The sequence below is a fragment of the Atractosteus spatula genome, chromosome 9 (genome assembly GCF_055471065.1).
Source record: "Atractosteus spatula isolate fAtrSpa1 chromosome 9, fAtrSpa1.hap1, whole genome shotgun sequence".
NCBI classification, from domain to species: domain Eukaryota; kingdom Metazoa; phylum Chordata; class Actinopteri; order Semionotiformes; family Lepisosteidae; genus Atractosteus; species Atractosteus spatula.
In genome coordinates, this window is record NC_142714.1 from 18,914,595 (window position 1) to 18,932,952 (window position 18,358).

Below are 18,358 nucleotides of genomic sequence, written 5' to 3' on the forward strand. Positions count from 1 at the left end.
TAATGGCTCATATTCAAAGTTACAGGGAACAAAATCTTCAGAACAGTTTGTCTTATTCTTTGGATATGGAAAGTGTCAGGCACTCATCGATTTGAACAAAGAACTTTCATGATGCCTTTTATGTTAAATGGATTATAAAATGAAACTTTCAACACAAAAAAAGAAAAGGGGATTGTATTGTTGCACATTTCAGTGTAATTACTGATCTAATGGTTCTAAAGTGCAGGAATAAAAGTACATTATGCTAAAACACATTACTGAGCTAAGTATATTGCAAATAATGTTCTGAACACCCCAGTGCTGCATAGGTAATCTATTTATCTCCATCATATGCCTGTCACGAGTATGTCTGCTACCTTGTCACCCCGAACAGTAAACCAATAATTGGGCAGCAAAATTCTTTTCAAAGTGTCACTCATGACTGGATTTGCAATGTAAAATTTTAGCTTGGATCTTTCACTCTGTTTGCATATTAATTAATCACATAGCTTTTTAACCAAATGCATGCATATTGAATCTAAAAACATGATTGTATAAAGGCAAGTAGATATGTGATCAGTCTGCTTTATACACTCAAAAAAATCAGAATATTTTCTTCTGAATTGAGCACTTGTACAGTAAGTGCATTAAATTGTGCACTTGCATTAAATTGGGCTGTGAACATATATCCATTCATTTTACATAACATAACAGTCACTATTATTTTAAAAAAAGGCACTCCTGAGACAGGCTAATAATCATGCTGCTGTTTGTGATCTGAAGCTTGAATGGGAATTCTATGTACAGTAAAGGATTAAGTGCTTTCAGTATATCTAGATATATTTAATGATCTCTACCAAACAAATGATGTGCAATCATTTGTATGACATAATATGCATGACAGAATTGCCAAGCTTGCCGCTGGCTTTAGGTAACAGCATGTATTCATAAAAAGTCATGTTTCGCCTCCCTAGGATTTGAGAATGGAATTCTAAGAGGTAGACTTTTGGTGATAACTGTTCAGAACCGAGCATCCAAGACCATCAGTTACTGTACTACTTCAAACAAACCTTTGCAAAAAAAATGCAGTTGATGAATTGTTAGAACTTAGTTTTATGCACACAGTATATACATTTACAAAATCATGATTTTACAATTATTTGTTTACCCTTTGTTCAAATTGGATCTCTTAAAATGAAATACAAAATTAAAATGAAAATGCTTGAAAAACAAAAATGTGGGCAGTTATTTTGGTGCTTCTAAATATCTTGTGTTCTATTATTTATGTGATTTTCTGCTATTACAAAGCTAGAGGTGGTTGTCCTGCCGTGCAGATACCCCTCTCTGCTTAACAATTCAGACTCTCAGTTATAAATTATTTGTTGGCTTCATTCTACCCAAGCCCCATTAAAAAAAAAACATCCAAAGCAAAATTCCATGGAACTATGCCACAAGTTTGGTACATACTGTAGAATCTGGATTTGCCTTCAGAAAAGGGCTTTGCTGTTGGTAAGGAAATAAAGGATATTTAGCAGCAGGATCTTAATAGTAGCTTGCCAACTAGGAAGGAAACGCCACATGGACATGAAGGATAATGAGATCTCTTTCCTGTTTAATTTGGCAGGTTAATTACCACCTTCATTTCTTTCATACATTTTATAATGAAAGTAAAAAGTGAATTTATATTTATAGGCTCATATGAGTATCATCTCTCCCTTCTGCCTTTGAAGCACCCAAAGGCACAACTGTCACACCCTATCTTCTCATCTGTGGCTTCAGCTTATTTGTATATTGAATCAATGAGCCGTTCTCCATTTTTTGCCCTTTTTTCCATCTAATTCTTTCCATCATAAAACTCTTACATTAAGAGCTGCACCTAAATGAATGTCTTTATGAGATCACAGTCCATTGGCTAGAACGTGGCTTGAAGATCATAAAAAATTATGTAGATTGGGAAGCCCAAACTAGAACAGCATGTGAAAATTTCAATATGATTTTTTGTCTGTTATTAGTCCCAGGTGCTTTTTAATCATATGTGGCATAATGGGGTAAAAATCAGTACATTTATGGGGAATTAAAATGGGATGCCTTTCCTTTTTAAAATTACTAATACAATTATTTTACAATTTATTAACCAGAAGCTATATCACCCTGCAGCTCACAACTGGCACCCCACTGAAGCTAAGCAGGTGTGAGGTTGGTACCTGGATGGGAGACTTGGAAAAGCTAAGGTTGCTGCTGGAAGAGGTGTTAGTGGGGCCAGCAGGGGGTGCTCGTCCTGTGGTTTGTGTGGGTCCTAATACTCCTGTATAGTATGGGGACACTATACTGTAAAAAAGTATACATTAGTATACATCTCATCCTTCAGTTGCCATTAAAAATCCCAGGGCATTTCTCGAAAAGAGTCGGGGAGATGTTCTGGCTGGCCTTTATTAGTTATGGCCTCCTAATAATCCCCAACTTTGAACTGGTTTCATTACCCTGTTCTCCTCCCCACTGATAGCTGATGTTTGGTGAGCATACTGGAGCTCTTTGGCTGCAGTTGTATCATCCAGGTATGTGTTACATATTGATGGTGGGGGAGAGGAGTCCCCATTATCTGTAAAGCTCTTTGTGTGGAGCATCTAGAATACTATATAAGTGTAAGGATATTATTATTATATTATTTCTCTTTGCACTCAAGACAACAAGTGAGAGGTTAATCTTGTGCTTCTTAGATACAGTATAAAAGACTACAATAAGCTTTATTTAAATAAAGATTTTAATTACATCGAATCAAAGAAGTAAAATACAAATTTAAACAGCTTTATTGAAGGTGTGGAATTGGTTTTACAAGAACTGTGCAAACTATCAAGCACTGTGAAGTGATAATTTTCAATAATTTACAGATTAAAAATTGTCAAAGTCAGAATAATTACAGTAAACCTCAATATTCTCAAATTCATTATTCACAATTTCACCTATTCACAGAAAACTATTAGAGAAAACTTTTTTTCAACATTTGTGGAACAAATTCACTTGTTTGGGGGCTGCATAGTAGGAGAGTAAATGTGGGCACTTTCTTGTGCATCTTTATCTCATGGATTTACTGTATTTCACCTGACCTACATCTGTCTCTGTAGTAAAGGCATAGCTTGGTTAAGTAAGAGTTAACATGTTTATATGTGTATAGATGTGCATCATGGTTTGTGTTACAGTGTTGGGGCCCTGTTTTGAATTCCTGAGAAGCTACTTGCTTGGGGTTGTATGTTCTCCCCATGTTCATGTTGGTTTCCTCCCACAGTCCCAAGGCATGCCAGTAGGTTTGTTGGCTTCTGTGAAAGCGGGAATTGTGCATGTTTGCATCTACACATATGTGTGCCATGTGATGGACTGCTATTTCATCCAGAATGGATCCCACCTTTTGCCCAATGCTTCCCAGTATAGGCTCCAGGCTAAGATGATCCTCAATTGGAACATTGAAACAATAAAACAATGCTTTAAGTTAACAGTATTTATTTTCATTAAAAAACATACTACCAATAATTACTAACACTAGGAACAAACAAAGGTTTATTCCATGCTGAATGGTGACACTCGAAGAAGGCTCTACAGCCAAAACATTGTGTTTCTTTTATTCTCTTTTCAGCATAGAATGCTGGAATGCATAGAATAAACTTTTACTTGTTTCTTTGCAGCCTACACAGCTACCTACTTGCCGACACAGCTACCTACTTGAATTACTGACACTATTTATACTGTATGTTATATGTTATATGTTATATGTTGTATCAGGTGCACACAGACTCCGATTAACTACAACTCTTGTTTTTATTATGCAGACCTTTTTCTCCTCGTTACGTATGAGAGAAAAAAAGAACACATTACCACAATATGCCCATTTCTGCCCTTTCTGTGCCTTAGTATCAACTTACTAGAAATAACAAAAATATTACTATACCAATACTTGTTTTGCAAGTCAAAGAACCGTATCATATTTTCCCCATTGGTTAGTAAGTCCTGCATTTGCAAAATGAATTTGGAGAGATTCTGGTTTAAATATATTGCTAAAAGTAAAAGCAATATTTCTTTATTGTTTTGAATTAATTATACCTAAGATGTCTATTCCTATAATTACTGCTTGCTTAAATTTCTCTAAATTTCCAGTGTTTTTTTCCAGTAATTATTCTGGAAGTCTTTATTGAGTTTTATTCATTTGTCTCAGAAGCCTGTGATAGTGAAAAAAGAACATTGCTCAGCCTGCTTGTTTTCACTAATGAAATGAGACCATGCACCTGCTGTGAGATTTCCAGCAACCATCTATAAACATACTTTCCTGCCAGATATCAGAAGACATCCCATTAGAGTAGTGAGTCAAATGGCATCCTGTTTTTGTAGCGTTGTACAGCTTCTTTGCAATTAGCTATAGTATAAGGAACAGTGGTAATTTTATACGGCTTGTGTCATAAGACTTACCATAAGAGAAGAATTCAATTACAGTGCAATGTTGTAATATCACGATGGTGTCTTACTTCAAGTCCAAATAAGTAAACAATCAATATTTGGAGAGAAAGAGGCAGAACTCTAACTTATTCAAATCACCAAGACCAAACTTACTTTGATGTTCTCTCCGGCACCTCTAATTTTTTTCTTCATCCTGCTTGAAGGAAACCAAACAGTTTTTTCACAGACTCCACAAGCCTTGGAATTTATGCTGATATGGAAGCAAACCAAACTGACAGCAAATGTAAAAATAATTCCTCACACATTTTCAAGTGGTCCATTTTGCCACATTGAACTCAATCTTTCTCTGTGCTGTAGTAGCAGATAACTCACAGGTTTTCCACACAGTCCAGTGTCCTTACACTTTTATTGCTTTCCAGCAAATTGCAGTGACCATGATCCTCTTCCTTTCTTGTCCAGTCGTGCTGACACCATGCCAGCAAGGCAGATTTCCAAATTTCACCTTTCTTTCAGCTCTAACACTTTGAAATGACCTATCCTGTATGTTCCATTATTTACAAGTTTGCCTCCATCTTTTATTTCTCAGATGTCTTTCTTTAACTAACATTCCTTCTGCCAGAGCTCGTTCCTTGACTTGAGTTTCTTCAGATTTTTTACTTCTCTTCGTCATTCAGAAAAGTAAGGCAATTTTCCTCATTTGACTCCCCGGCATTGTTGTCTTTTCTAGCCTTTCCTGCTTACCAGCCACAAGCCAGGCTTTGCAGCTTTAAAACAATTCTGCCAACTTCTTTCTGTACTTATTTAATGTGAGCCCTTGAAACCCCTTGTTCACTAAACAAGTGAAGCTCTCTGGCCTCAATAATCTTTATGGATTCCACTATAGGGGAATATATGGGCGGAGCAGTGGCACTGTGGCTAAGGATCTGCGTCTGTGGCTGGAAGGTTGCTGGTTCAAATCCTGCAGCCAGCAAAGGAATCCTACTCTGTTGGGCCCCTGAGCAAGCTTCTTAACCCCAGTCCTCTGACTCCAAGCTTCTTTCTCCCTGTCTGTGTGCCTTTGTGTCTCATAGAAAGCAAGCTGGGGTATGTGGAAAGACAAATTCCAAATACAAAAAATTGTATATGACTAAAAAAGTGATCTTATCTTATACCAATCTACAAACTCTAGTGTCATCAGGATTCCACTTGGAGCCAAAATTCGGTTCTCATCCATACAGTCATACATCTACAGGTGCTTTAAAATCTCTGTGCTGCTTAACCTTCTTACTGTAGATTGCTCACCTGGGTTTCTATCTGTAAACAATTCTTCATATGCAACGCTTTTCAGAAATTCAGTACCCCCTACACCAGCTCTACATCTACACTTTTCAGAATCCAGTATCTCTTCCTCTGTAAACTGCATCATCATCAGAATCCCGCACCTCATACTTTTCAATCATACATTACTTCAAATGTGTCTCTGCAAAATCCATCTCAGACAGCCATTCCCTCCAAACCACTTCTCTTCAACACTCAATAGTGATCGATGTGTCACTGGGTCTTTCACCCACTGCTTGAAGCACTAAGCTGGATTCAGCACCTAACACTTTCCAGCCATTCGTTCAGTTAGTGCCGTATTCTTCACTGCTTATCTAAGAACTTCAATATATACTATATACCCCATTGAAGTTTTAGATTTTACATTCAAAATTAAAAGCCAATCCACATCAATAATGCTCACCATGTTTCACAATTGAGGATTCTGCCTCGGTGTTGCAGGATTCTCATCCTTTTTTAATTTACCCTCACTCAAACACTACTCTCTAGGTCAGCATGTTCCATGTCATTGCCTGCCCTCTGCTTGATTTTAAAATGTTAGTAAAGCGGCCTTCAGACCTTTTCATTCCCCCTTGTGCATTTGATCTACTAACTGTATCTCAGATTCTAACATCCACTTTTCTAACTTAACAATTCTGAATAAGCATTATGGGGTCTCTCTCTTCTCTTTTGGAGATTCTGATAGCCCCATCGTTATAGACAGGTTGCCATTCTCCTCAACCAGGTGAGTTGCCCCAATAACGTTTGCTATTTGAATCATGCATACCCTCTGCTTTAATTAAGGCTTGCCTGAACTACACAGTTGATATTAGTACAATTGAACAGAGTGCATTGCAAAATTGGATATTTCACCTATGTACTGTATGGAGTAATCATATTAATATGGTGATGAAGCAAATAGCCTGAAACCCCTGTTAAAATGTAACACTGTGCCACATTGTCATTTAGACAATTTAACAATTATACAATCTATACAGTCATTGAGACAAACAAGGATGCTGAAAATAATATTTCTATTTAATTGTGAGATATTAGATCTAGCCTGTGATGGTTTTTGTTATTTCAAGGGCATCTTAATAGGGAAAAATCAGCATTTGAGAAAAAAATCTATACAGTATATTAAGTACATTATTTTATTTTAGAGAAATATATATTAGGTATGAATAAACATGACAATATTTATAGTTTAGAATGGCATTTTTCTGGATTTCTGTGATAACAAGTCATTAAATATGATGCATAATGTACAAAATCGAAACAGGAATTAAAATTTCACTAAAGTGAAAGCATGCACACAACCTCATGTAAAAAGTGATCCATTTTATAACAAAGGACAATTTAAATGCTTGGCTTAAGTTCATGCTTCTGAAATGTGCATAGGCCATTTACTTTTGCAAGTATTTATATTCCCCTTATGTTTTATTGCACTTAATGAGCTGCTGAAAAGCATAGAAATTACATCTTTTTTCCCCATTTGGCTCTGACTTGTTGACATTAAATTGTATCACTGCTACATGTTCTCCTCTGCTCTAAGTACTTGGGAAAACCATGAATTTTGTATCTTTCTGGGTGCTTTTGGGCTTCTTGAGACATCAGTGAGGGATACTATACAGTATATCATTCCATTGTCCTTACTAAGTTATCTGTCAGGCACTGCAGAACTTTATTTTTCCCTAATGTTACTGGGTACAGCTGAACAAATAAGCATTCCAATACACTTGTTGTATATGGCAAATAAAGAAATTTTGAATCTTGAACTTGTGTAGAGTGTCAAAAGATAAATGGCCCAATGGAATCAAAGGAGCTTCTCTGTCCTCCTGCAGTCTCTGTATGCAATGAGATGTTGCTGTTGTGATCCTAGACACAAGCAAACATTTGGTGACTGAAAATTGGGTGGTTATAAATTAAATACATTATTAAAAAAGTCCAGTTCTAGGTGATCTACTATTGGCCAAATCATAGGCCATCTTGCCAATCAGAATATGAGAAAGTTAATGGAAAATCACCTACTGTATAATGTAACCACTATCCTTAACATTCCCTGTCTTAAGGCATTTGACAAGTTACAAACTATGATGTAGCTGTCGTATTATTGAGTTAACACTGATTCTTCTCCCACTGATAACACTGCAAGCTCACGTGCGTTTTGTATGTCCTGGTTGTATCACAGTTATGCAAACGTAAGCCCACATAATTAATCATAATTTGATGAATTGTGCATTACTGCACAGGGAATCCTGGTGACACTTGCTTAGTGACATAGTAAAGTATCAAACCAGCAATATCTAGACTATAGGATCCAATTGACCAATAATAACTATTTACATTCAAATTTAAAATACATTTTTATTGATCAAAGTCTAATTAGTTATTTATGATTACTAAACCCCAGCCTACAGGTTGTTACTGCTGTTTAAATGGTTTACCTGCATTGCTTGAGGGATCCAAGTTAAAGTCACTTTATGTCAAAGCCAAGTCTTAAACCAGTGATTTATGTGCTCCAAATGAATGCCTTAACTTACAGAGATAGGAGCCTCAGAGTCATTTTTGCATTCACTGGTGTAAAAAGATGAGTTTCCCATCACACTCTATTTCAAATAATCCCTTGTTGTGTGATTTATTTCTCAGCAGTTTCTTTTGTTGTAGCTTTTTGCTTAATGACAATCCTCATTTAATTTTCTTATCATGTCAATTTCTACAATACATCTCTTCTGGCAACAGTTGGTTATTGAGTTCAAAGTGTTCTCTTTATTAGATCTCCTGCATCCTGCTTTGTAGTTTCAGTAGGATTTATATTCTTTGAATCCTTGAATTTGAAAGACAAGATATTCTTTCTCATTCTCCTGCTTTTCTTCTGACATTCTCCTGCATTTCAAGATGTAGACTGAAAGTTAAGAGATACCCTCAGAAGCAAATGCTCTTTCACTCTAGGTTTTGAAGACAATCTTTCTTGCTATGAAAGATTAGTGTGTCTTAAGGTACTGTAATTTTGTCTCTATTCCTCCATTTTCATCTCTATAGGAATCTCCTGAAATATAGCCAGAATAACTATTGTTCCTATTCTTTCTGAAGGAGAGAAAGTAACACAGGTACTAGCCTTTTTAATCTGCAGAACAGATTTTTCACCTTTGTACGATTTCTATGAAATGTAACAACTTATTAAGCCATTTAAGTTTCCTTATGCTTTACAGTATTTGTATAGAAAACATGGAAAATGAGGAAAATTGCATTGCATTGATAACCTCACTTCAGTCAGGGAGAGCACAGCAAACACAGAAAAGAAACAGGGTAATAGTTGTCCTTTGTAATCAAACCAGGATTTGTTCTGTGAAACAAACACCACTGAGATACTGTACTGTAGATGCATGCATCCAGCAGAAATGTAGTGCTGTGTGTGCCAGTTATTATTACAGAAAGCCTGCAGATACATTATAAACTTAGGCAGAAATGTTCTGTCCTCTTTGTGTTAACACAACACATCCCTTATTTATCTTTTGATATCATCAATGCAGTGTTTTTGTTGAGTTTTTTGTATTAAATGAAAAGTTAATCTCATTCATGGGATTATCTGTAATTAAAAAGAAATAAATAGATATAGTAAATGTAGACGGTCAATCAGCTCAGTTTGCTGTATTTTAGGTGAAAAAATTGTAGGACACTGCAGTAAAGCAACATTCCATCCCAGCAGCTATTCATGCAATTATAATATTTTGACTTTTTGATGAAAAGCTTCAAGGCATACTGGAGCATCTCACATCAAGCAATTACCATCTCCATCTCCTGCAGGCCCTTCTCTGGCACAGCAGAAAGACTCATTTTCATGGGTCTGCTTAACGAACTGTTACCAATCAAGTCTTTACACTCTTTTCCTTTCCTCATAGATTAATTAAAATATTTGGCAAATTTAATCTTACCAGTCATGCAGATAGAAGACTTTTTCTTGGCTCACGATTCACTTGTAAACTTATTGTAATGCAGTATCACTTGCGGCAGAAAGGATTACAATTTATTATTTTTTTGGGGGGGAATGATATTTCAGTGTAATAGGGTTTGTAATAAGACAAAACAAATATTAGTTTATTTTAAAGGAGCATCTCCCTTGATAAATAGTTTGTCTCCTACCAGTCTTATCAATTGGACTGCTTTTTTCTCCACACACAGAAATAAATCAATTTTGCCATTCCTGCGAAGTGTTTTATTAATGCATACAAAGGCTAGGGATAATCTCTTTGACATTTAGACCAGTGTATCTGGTTCTTTTCAGTGCTAAGAAGGGATTAACTTGGGCCGCATGCATTGTACAAACAAACAAAATCAGTACATTTACTTGTAAATGACAGTACAGTATCTGTGCATGTTTATATGTACGCGAGAAGGATTTGCAAGTTATACTCAACTGTAGGCAAAGACTGTTTAATTGAGAGAGTTAACTCTATTATGTATGTATTAAACCAGAATCACATGGTCATTAAATTAATTATTTCCTTACACTTTTTTTCCTTTAAGCATGAAAGTTTTGAATGTCTTCCAAGTAGTGCACATCAACTTAACACAACAGAAGGAAGAGGATAAAAGATTCTTGTGAGCTTGCAGGGTTGTCAATGAGAGCTGCAATACCCTCCAAAGTGCTCAAATCTCGGAAAGCACTATGGATCCTGATGTACAACCTTGTGGAACACCTTGACAGTGGGGAAAAAAATGTGCATAGTCCATGTTCCACTATGAGTGGAATTAGTTAATAGTGAATAATTCTAAAACAGAATTTGGGTGCAAGATGGGATACATCCTGGATGGGACAGTAATTCATTGCAGGGCACACACATAGACTCACACTAAGTACTGGGCACTCAAAAGCCACTTTACCTACAGTATAGTATGTCTTTGGACTGTGGAAGGAAACCCATGCCAGGGAAAACGTAGAAACTCCACACAGATAGCACCCCAGGAATTGAACCCAGGGACCCAGCTCTGTGAGGCAGTAATGTTAATAAAATCAAAGTAATAAAAATCATTATTTCCACAATTATAATTAGTATACATTTCAGCTGTTTGTAGCGTTTTGGATGCTATGTGTCAAGATGTTTTTTTTATTTGCATGTATTTTTTTATATTCCTATTATTTTGAAGAGGCTTTTTGTTTTATTGGTCAAGCCAAAAAACCTACTGTATTGTGCTACCATGTAATACCTATACTTTTGATGTAAAGGTAGGATTTGTTAACATTTCATTATAAACTACAACTATTCTAAAGCATTAATTATATTGAAAATAATGTTCCAGGAGGAATAGCTTTGTAAGAAAGGATTCAATTTATTTTTATGTGTGGGGCTGTTGGTAAGATTAAATGTCTGTGGAAAATAATTTGACACAGAATTCTATCAAAACCATTACCAGTTGGTAAAGTAACCTGGCAGTAGTTATATGAAGTGCACATATATCAACCATTAATTGTTTTGTTTGAATAATTTCATATTTAACGAATGTAGCCTCACTCCTTCTGGCATTATTAAAGTCTCAGTTGCTTGAAAATAACTCCGATATTTAGACTGATAGTGTAGCAGACCAGAATTTAAAATGTTATCACAAATTAAAATGAGTACGAGGAGGCATTCTTTTTTTTCTGCCAGATATAGGAAAGAAGCAAAAGCCCATTAAATTTGGAGAGGGGTGGGCTAGCTTTATTTCTCCAATCCGCTTGCCATGTCAAATGGTGAGCTGTCTAGAGCTACATCAGCCAGCTGAAGAAATGCTTCTTTTTTCCCCTTTTGACCCCAGAAGCTGGGATTTAGTTCTCTGGAGACCCTCAAAATACATTAGTTGAAAGGTCAACAATGAAAAGGAATGATGTTAGGGCCTGTAAAGGAAACCAGATTTTTACTATTGATGGATCTGTTCCAAAAAAATGCCAGAATGCTAATAACTTTCCCAATCCCTTGGTATGCTCATATTATGTGAAAAAAATAATTTTATCATCTGTGTATCACACTTAGAGTTCCATGGAACAGATTCAGGAAATAATGTATAGTTCAGTGAATTGGAAATGGAGTCATAAATATATCATTGAAAAAATATTTTGAAGAAGGACCTGGTTTGGTTTGTGGTATATTGACATTCATATAAAATGAGAGATGAAAGCATAAAGAATTTAGATTTAGAAATTGTATCCCTTACATTAAATATTTAAAAAAGAGCAATTTAATAGCCTATATTATTTGGCACTCTTGCTTATCCAACTGACTTTTCCATTCTACCACTTTTGAAAAACAATAGCACTTATTTTTTTTTAAAAGAAGGAATGGTTTAAAGCTGTCATATGCACAGATCAATGTCAATTTCCTTTATCTTCAAACAGTTGTTAACATGTTTTGTCTGCAATACCAGAGTAAGGATTTTCTAACATATTCTTTTTATGTCTTTTTATGTTAACATAAATGGTTACAGCTTCTACTGTACTGTATATGTGCTTGTCTGTCACACAAGAAATGTTGTTATTCTGACATGTTCCTTTGAAAAGCATTCAAATGAGTTTTGTAAGAGGTAACGTTTATATAATTTTGTGATAGGTATGAAAATACCACCTTATGTTGAAGCAAGAGGTTAAATTAAAATTTTAAATTACTATTTTTCCCAAACAAGCTTTTGGTATACTCTGCAGCACTTATTCAAAGGAGAATACCATGGCTAGGTGCTCAGAGTTTAAGGATGAGTTTTGCCAAGATAGTGCTGCTTTGTCCATTTTTTTAAGTTTATAGTTTAACTCTCAGTCTATAGGGAAATTGCAGTGTATGGCCTTTAGCTCTTAAAGGTGACTCCAGGGTGCTGGTAGCAAATCAGATTTAGTTAAAAATCTCAATTACTTGGGTCAGGAATGGGAAAATCATAGTCTTACAGTATAAGTAAAACTGTTTTAAAAATACTTCACCTATAATATTTTAAATACTTTACTGTTTTTGATGTCAGACTCCACAAAGATTTTTAATTTATTCTTTGAAGCATTGCTCACAAAGAGTGTAACATGTGACTACCACTGGTCTGTAGCATTTGAGAAAAGTAACACCAAATGTTGAGCTTCTCCCATTTATAGGTTATAGGTATTGGGAATAGCAATTCCATAGCCTGCATAAAGATCTGTCCCAGCTAGAGAAATTCATTCAGTGATCACATGAATGCTAGGCTGTTAGCGCAGTAGGAAAACTAATTCCAGATTTATAGGATTATTGCCCTACTGTTGCTATTTCACAGCTGTGTGGCCCAGATTACTGTAATACACTGTAAAAAATATGATTACATCATTGATAGTTTACTCTATTTTATTGCTTTTGCAGGGGCATAATGCTTGATAAGTACTTTGTTTAACTGTTCATGCCATGAATAATGCATAAGGGCGATAATTTGTTATGTGTAATGGTTCCCTTTTTGGAGAACGAAAGCACTTCAAATGATCCATTGTCCTAAAATATCTGCAGACCTAAATGAGAAATGAAAATTATTTATAAACTACAGTAAACAGCAATTTCAAAATACCCAGTGGAAATGCAGTTACATGTGCAACATAATAAAAAAATATTGACCAAAATATGCTGCAGTATTCTAAAACCATTGCACTTTCAACACATGCCAATAACATACTGTATTTAATGATTATTGCGATCCAATTTGTTGGTAGGAGCTACAGTCTCCATTATAAATCTTTAATATGATGAACATGCACTAGTATTGCACACATATTAGAAAACTAAGCTTCTTATTAACCTTATTTGTACAAACAAACATCTATAGATAGAATGTTATAGTCATTTTCGTATTTCTGTAGCTTAAAGGGAACACTGCAAAATGCAAGACCACAAAAAATGAAGTGCAGAGCCCTCTTAAATTAATCATACCAATGATAAAATAAAAACAATAAACATCAAATAGTAGAAAATAATTACAGATTCGATATTGCGTCTTGCTTAAACCATTCTAAAAATGTTATACACTATCCTTAATAGTAATTCACAGAGCAAAGTCAATTTAAATAATTTTCTAGAAATCATGAGAGTTACATCTATTCACAGGAAGTAGTTAGTATTAAGTCAGGTGATTACCTTTGCTTACTGCCCTGTCTTTCTCACACCTGAAGAAGGCTCCACGGCCGAAACGTTGTGTTTTCTTCCTTCTCTTTTTAACATGGGATAAACCTATTACTTGTTCCTTTGCAGTCTACGCATGCTGATGCAGCTACCCACCTGAAGTATTAAGTCAGTTCTCCTTTGGTAGGAACTGACTATAGGCAAAGTGTTGTGAGGTTTTGGAACTTCAGAGAGGAAATTCTAGAATATTTCTTCATGTAGAATTGATCTAAATGTTTCAGATCTTTTGGAGTCTGGAGATTGAGGTGGCCGGTCAAGAACATGTATTTTGTCTGTAGTTAAAAATGCCTTTATTGTTTTCGATGTACATTATGCTTTGGATCATTGTCATGATGAATTGTCTATTTTTGGTCAAGCTCTTGGTCTTTGCAGTAAAGGCAATAAAGAACCATGTGTTTTTCCAAAATATCCTCTCATGTGATGGAGGTCATGATTTCTCCTATCCTGACAAGAGATCCAGGTCTGAAAGATACAAAACAACCCCAAAATGTAATAAACCTTCATAATATTTCTTAGTAGCCAGTGTTTTTTCATGAGGTTCATCTTTTTCTACAGCAAACATAACACTGATGAGTTAAAAGAAAATGATAAGAAAGAAAGAATGGTAAGAAATTAACAGTATAATCTGTTTTGATTGTCTTCACAGCATTAATGAAACAGTGTTAAAGTAATTTCAGATTATCATTTAGACCAAACATGTAAAGAGTTATACGGATTAACATATGTGCTTCCAAATCTCTTCTTTCTTTTCTATCTGAAAACATTTTTACTGAATCTACTGTGTAAGATTTTCAAATATTTAATAGAATTAAGTTATTGTTTCATCAATTCAAAGTTAGTTGGATAAATACTGTTTAGAATGGAATGGAAACTGTTACTTAAAAAAAAGTCCATTCTGCAGGTTCTTCTCACATAGACCATTGGCATTTATGAAAGGATGTCTTTGCAATTTGTTCCAAAAATTGGACCATGCTATACCCTGCAAGCAGTTTTAAAGTTGATTTGGTGCCAGCTCCCATATGTGAAATAGATCCTGAGAGAGACAGTGCTTTTGAAAATAGAGGCTTTTATCCCACACAGAAGGGCATATTGATTGGTTTAAAATATGAGACATTGCAGAGTTTAAGACTCCCCATGTCATGCATAGTCATGGATGTTATGATTATTTTCTTCCTTACCACCTCTATTCAGTAAGTAATCTTGATATCAAAATCATTCAAATAACATAACAGGTGTTAATACTGAAATCTGAAATGACCAACATCAATCTGGGTATTTTGCTTATTAGTTTTGTAACACTCCTGTATGGTTGTAACATTTTGCCTTTCATTTCAAAACTTAACAGAGCAATAAATGTCTCCCCTATTTTGCCTGAAGGGAAAGGAGAAACAATAAAGATGTTAATTCTTAAACACAGAGTTCTCCATGATCAACATGTTCATACACATCTTTTTTTTCTTTCTTGAGAGTCCTAATTGAGATATGCAGGAGCAAGAACCTATTGTGAATAATAAATGGCAAGCTGTCAGCATGTGCACAAGTTTTTTTCAAGACCTTGTTCAAATTAATGCTACATTTTGAACAGGCCTCTTCTATTGTTCTTTTGCTGTGCACGCTCGACAGAGTGTTTATCCCTGACATTATTATCTGTACCCTACAGCTGAGTGAATTCCCCACAAAAGGATTTGTAAGAAGGCTGAATAATTTGTATGTGAATGTGTCTATGGTAGAACATGAGATGGGGTCTTATCTGATCTGGCAGCCAGCCCCTTGTATCTTTGGTGAAGACTTGGGGATGATAGAAGTGTTTTATTTTTTTTCCAGATGAAGAACGCTTTTCATTCTGTCAGGCTCTAAGAAGCCATGGCAGTTTTATATCGTGTCAGTTTATTAACTTTGATGACTGGAAACCTATTACTGAGCAGATGATAAGCTCCCAATTCAAATATGACCGCCTTTCTCTGTGACTGACAATTTTACGACCTTTCGGTAAACAACTGTCTCAGAGCTGCCTTACAATTAACCTTGCAGCCAACTGCTGCTTCTGAAAGATGCCCTTATTTTGTTTCTACAGTAACTCCATTTAGCACCTAGCTTGCAGTGACTCTATTCAAATACAAATACTGTATGTCCTCATGGTACTACAGGAACAATGTATTTACAAAGTTAAGGGTTCCTAGTAACCCCCAATTGACTACAAACAAGTACTGCATATATTTTGCAGAAATTAAATTATGTACAACAAAAAGCATAATTTCTTTCAAACTCAGACTCAAGGAAGTCAATCTCAATATTAGCCTCATCTCCAAACATTAAAAATAAGGAAAGGAGTACTGAGAGACCTTGAAAAGTAATATACTGTAATCATAATTAAAAAATCACATTCAAACCTCTTGCTATATAACATTTTTTCTACATTAAGCAAATGTCATAAATTGTCTTGAGTCATACAATGACTATAAAACAGAATGTACTAATAGTACTACTATACCTCCAACAGCTAGAAAATGTTTAAAAAAATCTCCTTGCCCTACTTAGTCTTAAAGAGGAATTACATCAATTAATATGAAAACAGGGTCTGTTCCCATGAGCTTTGTCTCATTATTTGAACAGTTGTTCATGCAGTTGCAATAAACATTTGTTTAAGAAGCCATCTAACAGCCTGAAACATTTCAAAGAAAGGTTTGCTTTATTAATTTGTTCATAAAAAACAGTATGACAAAAGTGATGATAATGTACATAAACTGCTCTTTCTACAGTCAAACAGTTCCATAGGAGAAATCACCTAAATCCACTATTTAAAATGAAACAAGACCAGAGTCAGGCGGCACGACTTGATTTGCATAGTGAAGCATGAGAACACACATGAAGTTTACAGATGAGCCTACCTTGCTTTTTTGGTTTATAGTAACTAAGTGATTCATGGATGAATGATCTCATTCAACCATTTCTTTAAAGACGCAATTGTATCAGCTTCAGAGAGCCTGTTACAGACACTCACATCCTCTAAAGATACAGTACAGGAGGAAAACTCACACAAGTTTAAAATAAAGTATAAAGGGGAATGCATCTAAAAATTAGTATATGTTAAACGGGCAGTTTTATTATCAGGATGACATATAAATGTAAAAGGTGCTGATCTGCACTGCTGAGACAATCAGAATAAAGGACAGACGGTCACAGTAGACAGCCATTGAAATGACAGTGGCACATAAGCAAACAGGACCTAAAAATAAGCATCATAGCAGAAATCTGAACAATTCAAGGACATATTGAGGCTGATGTGTCATATGCTTGTGAGGAAGTCAGATGTAAAAAATCAAAAGGAAGACAGTTATTTATAAGATTGTTCCAAAAACTAGATGTTTTTCCTATGCTTACGCTTCATGTCCATTCATCATGACTAAGTATTACCTATTTCTTACGTTTCTTGTTTTTTAGTTACGTATTCAATCAACTTCAAACACTATTACAGGAATATTTGTTTTCCTATAGTCTGAGTGGTTAAAATTGTATATAATAGTTAACAATAAAAAAGATTGTATTGTTTGTACAATTATATCATGAACAATTAAAAGAATATTAAACAGCTGCAATCTCCAGAAGTTCAATGTCTTATGATAAGCAATTTCCTAATGTTATTTTGGCTCAAATCTCTTTGATGAAATGCCATACTGCAATCAGAATATAAGTATATGAATAAATTTCTAAATAACTGTTCTGCATTAGCTTGTTGTCCGTCCTGTTGCCCTGTATGGATCGGAATGCTGGCCAGCAACTTCCAGGCATGAGCAGGCCCTCCATGTCATGGAAATGAGGATGATCCGGTGGTGTCTCGGCCTAACAAGATTTGACCACGTCCTCAATGACGATGTCCGTCGACGCATGGGAGTGGCACCAATAACGGAGAAGATGCGAGAAGGAAGACTGCGATGGTATGGACATGTGATGAGAAGTGGCGAGCACACGGTGGCACGGACAGCGATGCAACTGAGCCCACAGGGTCGGCAGCCGCAAGGGCGGCCCAAGAAGCGGTGGATGGATCGGATCACTGAAGACATGCGGAAAGTGAACGTCGCCCAGGAACACACCTATGACTGCGCCAAATGGAGATGGGCGTGCCGACAAGCGGACCCTGCTGATGCGGGATTAACACTAGGATGAAGAAAAAGAAGCATTAGTTTGTGCTACAAGTTACAGTTTGTTAGACAGCTCTGCCAGTTTACTGTACTTTTTAGTTTATAGTGTTTTGCAGAATATATGTAATGGAGATGAGTGAATCAATGGTTTAGACAGGAAAATATTTTTTTCCTGTGAAATACAACACAAGATAGTTCATCTCACCTTATACAGTAACAACATATCCAAACCACCAGATGAGTAACTAGCACTCATTTAATAATTAATAAACACATCAAACAAATGGCGAGGAAGTGCTTTCTAAAGCAAATCATGATGTGTATTCAAATCCACCCCTCCTCCCCAAC